Raw genomic sequence first — 5,526 nt, 5'->3', positions numbered from 1 at the left:
TACTTCAAAATTGATTAATTACCAACTCTTAATCATGTTTAACATATTATTATCTTAAAATGGTCTCTGGGTTACTACAGATGTCATCCACGAACACTTGGCAAACAGGTATTTCACCTTTGGAATTTTGAATAAAAAAGGTTTTTATCAACCTTACCTCGTTTGAAGCCAATTTCAAGATAATATTCAATCAACCTTACCTCGTTTGAGGACGTGAAACTCATGCATACTAACCCAATCACCTTGAGGTAGTCCACTTTGTCCTTCATTCGAGTTTGCAATGTTCCAGAAGCATCTTCAAAAGTCTGTGATGATGGATTGTTCCTCTGTATTTGCTTGAAATGTCATTACCATCATTTATCAAAACAACATCATCATTTCTTGGTTGATTATCCTCAGGTTCAGTCACTGTTTGACCCGGTGTTGTGCTTGATGTTGCAACATCAGATGCAACACCTTGATCTTTTAGTGGACTAAAAATTTCCAGCAGATCATACACATCATTCTCAGCAGTTTTTCCTTTGAGATTTGCAAAATCATCAAAAACTACATTAATAGATTCCATAATTCTTATAATTCTCATATTAAACATTCGAAGCATATTCAAGAACCAAACATTTGTTGTTGCGTGTTTTTTGCTCGCAAGCGCACGATGTCAAGTTATAATATAGGAATTAAGTCCAAGTCGATCCCACGGAGAATGAATAAATGATATTATATCAAATATTTGCAACTAATAAAATCCTAATCCTATGTAAAGCTACGAAAATGGTTTGATTTTTATAAAACTAAAATTTGCAAGAAACAAAACTAAATAACCACGAGTTCACGAGAGAAAAAATCAATAAGCGAAGAATGCTAGAGGTTCGAATTCACTTGACTGTTCACCACAATTTTTTATAATGATTGTTAAATTATCAATTCTTCTAGTTTATTAGCCAAGAATCTCTATTATTTTCTACTACCTCTCTCGAGTGTCAAGCAGAAATTCGTATTCAATAACAAACTCAATATCTCAATCAAAGTTCAATTATTAAATCCGGTAAATAGCACAAGAATTCTTCTAATGACTTCTATGGAGTTATATGCCTCTCGAACAATATAAACACCAAAGATGTATTTTCCTATGTCGTATTCAAAATCTCCTCTCTCGAGTGATAGATTATAAATAAAATATCATTCAATCTATGGCCAGTAAATTGAAAGCATTAAAATCTGGAAAATACAAATAAACTGTGCGAAGAATTCAAATATATAAATCAAAATATCTCAATCATGGTTTCCAGTCAAGATCCATCTACCTCTAGACTAAGAAATTAGTTCATAACAAATTCAAAGATCAAACAAAACTTGTTCTTCAAATAATCCATCAAACTAGAAAAATAGAGTTTAAAGGAAAACTAGAACGAAGTAAAATTAAGCTTTTTCGTCGCCGGATGCCGCCGTCTTCTGTCTTCGTATCAAATTCTCGAGCTCTTGTGCACTTCAAAACTCTCAATAGCCGTCTCTATGCTCTAAAAACTCTCTAAACCCTCGTATCCTCCAGAATAAATCATAAAATCCCTTTTAAAACTCGATTAAAGACTTTCCATATTTTTGGAGACTGCGCAGCGCTGGAGCGCTAATAATTCGGCGCTGGGGCGCTTAAGTTTCGTATTTTATTTTTCAATGACGGACGTCTAGCGCTGGAGCGCTCAAAAGACGGCGCTGAAGCTCTTAAGACATGAAATTACGGGCGCTGGAGCACTGGAAAACTAGAGCTGGGGCGCTGAAATTTCGAATAAAATTATTTTACTGAGGTACAGAGAAGCGCTGGAGCGCTCCCAATGAGGTGCTGGGGCTCTATGCCTTTTGTCCAATGCGCAGCAATCTTGAAAAAATCATATCTTAAGTTCTAGCCATCGGATCGAGCTAAAAATTTGACAGCAAGTTTAAAACATCCAAAAATTTAATTTGAAAGGTGAAGATCGGATTTGGATGTCTATAGAAGCTCCAGTAATTTTGTAAACTTTCCTGTCTATAATTCGTCTTTCCGCTTCTTCTTGCTACTTTTCTTCAAATCCTTGCAATTCATAAAAACAACAACAAATATGCATAATATCCACTCGATACATCACAAAATCCAAGTCAAATCATATATAAATTAAGTGCATAAAATGCACTTATCAAATCCCCCCAAACTTAGACTTTTGCTAGTCCCGAGCAAAATAATAATGAGCAATATAGTCGACCTCTGAATTTATACATTCCAAGATTCAATACACATGTCGGTTAATTTTTTCAAGAGTTCTCGTGTGTGTGTGATTTGCCAATCTCATCTACCCACCTAACTTTCGATAAAATCATGCAATCCGTAAGCTTCATAAAATCATTAACTCCATACTCAAGTTTCAAAATACTCTCAACCAAGTTAAACTTTTACTCACACAGATCAACAGGACTTTTTCGGTTAACATTAGGCTCAATTATAATCAGCAGGAGATAAGCATCCATATATATATATCAATGTAAACAAGGACTCATGATGCAAAGCAAAGGGAATTGAATATTTTCAATTTGTGCAGGATTATGAGTAGCTAATTTTTTTTTATTTGCAATGTCAGACATTAGTCTTGGCTTTCTTCTACTCCATACATCTCCATCTTTATGCCTTGTATTTGGACTAGAATTTCAATCCTTTTTTTTAAGGCCTCCCCTCACCTTACTTTCTCCGCCATTACTTTTATTTGAACTTTTTAGCTATTCAATTTGTTTTGGATTTTTCATGATATAGAATGGCTAACAAATGAATAATGGCTAAAAAGGCTCAACGAATTCAAAAATGCCTAAATCACTTCTGTGCTCTTAAAAATCTACCTCAGTTTCAAGTAAAAATCACAAGAGTTAAGAATCAAATCCTCTAATCCACATCTCAAATCCACATAATTTTTTTTCTAATTACCAGGAGTATCAAAAATCATGGAATTCGTGCATAAATGTGAGAACTCAAGATTAAATATAGCTAACATAAACTTTTTCAGCGAAAAAAAAAATTAATTTTCATCATAGGCCAACACAATTACAACATCATGCCATCAACTCCAACTAACTCATAAAAAATTTTAGATTTTCACAATTTTTAAACATCCCCCCAAACTTAAATTGTGCATTGTCCTCAATGTACAGTATTCATTAAAAACAAGGGACACATACCTTCGGCACCAAGCGTCAGTACTCGGCACCATCTTAATCACTCAAAACTCTTCATCAGGGGTGGCTCCTAAACTCTTTCAGCTCCATAATTTTTAACCTACACAATTCAAAATCATTATTAATGTCTAGTTTCCTCATGATAAAAATAAAAACAAAAACAAAAACAACTAAAATAAAATAAATAAACGCAGAAAAAAACTAGATTGGGTTGCCTCCCAAGAAGCGCTTAGTTTATAGTCCATAGCCCGACTTTATTCCAATTCTAGCCCGATTCCGCTTTGTTGAGGATCTTCCCTTTTGCTTTCACCCTCCAAATATATTCAACAACCTTTTTAAACTTTGATTTTTTCTTCGTTTTCTTCTTCTTCTTTAGCACATTCGGATCATTCTTCTTTGAATTTACCTCATGAACAAGTTTGGGATGACCATCTAGCTTCACAACTCGCTCAATCATGCATAATTCCTCGATGGGTGGATTACTTGATTTCTTGAATATGTTAAAAATAACTCTTTTGCCGTCCACACCCATCGACAACTCACCATTCTTCACCTCAATCTTGGCATCAGCAGTGGCCAAGAAAGGTCTCCCCAATATCAATGGCATATTTGCATCCTCCTCCATATCTAGCACAACAAAATCCGCCGAAAAAATAAATTTATCTATTTTTACCAAAACATCTTCAACGATTCCAAGCGGATATGTGATAAATCTATCAGATAGCTGCAATGCGATCATTGTGGGCTTCATCTCGCCAAGTCCTAAGCTCCTGAAAACAGACAAAGGCATCAGATTAATGCTAGCTCCTAGATCGCAAAGTGCATTATTAAAATAAGAAGAACCAATAGTGCAAGGAATAGTAAAACTCCCTGGATCCTTCAGCTTTTGTGGCATCTTATTTTGGAGCACAGCACTACATTCTTCAGTTAAGCTCACCACCTCATTCTTTTGCAGCCTCCTTTTCTTGGACATCACCTCTTTAATAAACTTCTAATAATTTGGTATTTGTGTCAAAGCATCAGCAAAAGGGATGTTGATATGTATCTTCTTGAAAATATCCAAGAATTTTGAGAACTGCTCGTCCACTGCCTTCTTCTTGAACCTTTGGGGGTATGGAAGAGGAGGTTTGTACATCGGTTTCTGCTCAGGTTCAGACTCTTTCTCCTCGACCTTCTTCTCGTCAACTGCAACTTTTTCAAACGTCTTGCTCTTAGATTTGCCCTCTTCATTATCCACTTGTTTCCCACTCCTCAATGTGATAGCATTACACTGCTCCTTGGGATTCACCTCAGTATTACTTGGGAATTAGCCTCTGTTATTATCTTTCAGTGTGTTCGCCAACTGCCCAATGCTAGTCTCCATGGATTGCAATACAACACCTATGTTGGCCACATGCGTCTCTAAGTTGTCAAGGCGAGTCTCAGTCCTCGCCATCCTCTTGCTCGATTCCTGCACAAAAGCATTAACAACATCCTCCAAAGGAGGCTTACCCTCACCCTTATTTGTATTGTATCCCAGAGGAGGATTCAACACATTATTATTGTTAGCATAGGAAAAATTTTCATGATTACGCAGACTAGGGTGATATTGATTGGGTACAGGATTACCTCGATAGTTGTTGTAATTTCTGTTTTTCACATATTGAGCTTGCTCCACACGCTCAAATCCATCAGCAAAATTTACGGCAGTCGCCAGCGATGCTGTCTTAATAGAAACTTGATTTCCTTTGGTCAGTGCAGCCAACTTTGTAGAAATAGTAGCCATCTGAGCAGTCAAAGCAGTGAATGCATCAACCTCATGAATTCCAGCAGACTTCCTTATTACAGATCTCTCACTCGGCCACTGATAACTGTTAACAGTCATTTGCTCAAGCATCTCATAAGCCTGTTCAGGAAATTTAGAAAATATTGAACCTCCAGCTGCAGCATCCACAGAAATCCTCGTTGGGCCATTCAAACCATTGTAGAATAACTCAATCTGTTCCCAGTCCGAAAAATTATGGTTCGGACACTTCCTAAGCAATTCCTTGTACCGCTCCCAAGCTTCATACAGTAGCTCATAATCTTGCTGTTTGAATGTAGTGATCTCAATTTTCAGCTGGGCAGACTTGGCAGGCGAAAAGTACTTGGCCAGAAATTTAGATGCCATGTCTTCCCATGTAGTGATACTTCCAAGAGGTAGTGACTGCAACCAACTACGAGCATTGCCCCTAAGAGAGAACGGGAACAATCGTAGTCTGATGGTGTCCTCAGCAACACCATGAATCTTCACTGTGTCAGCAATCTCCAGAAAAGTACGCAAGTGCAAATTTGGATCTTCAGTAATTGCACCCCTGA

At 36.8% G+C, this 5,526-nt stretch overlaps 1 non-coding gene across 1 annotated transcript; it reads left to right on the top strand.

Annotated features, from left to right (window-relative positions):
- The first annotated feature begins 5,183 nt into the window (after positions 1-5,183).
- Positions 5,184-5,289, top strand: LOC140872381 (small nucleolar RNA R71). The gene has a single exon (XR_012147801.1). It is a non-coding gene; the product is annotated as a small nucleolar RNA R71 (small nucleolar RNA).
- Positions 5,290-5,526: the final 237 nt, after the last annotated feature.

The sequence above is a fragment of the Henckelia pumila genome, unplaced genomic scaffold (assembly GCF_033568475.1).
Source record: "Henckelia pumila isolate YLH828 unplaced genomic scaffold, ASM3356847v2 CTG_461:::fragment_3, whole genome shotgun sequence".
In the NCBI taxonomy this organism is placed as follows: Eukaryota; Viridiplantae; Streptophyta; class Magnoliopsida; order Lamiales; family Gesneriaceae; genus Henckelia; species Henckelia pumila.
The sequence above is the reverse complement of the archived record's forward strand: the minus strand, read 5'-3'. Positions and strand labels throughout refer to the sequence as shown.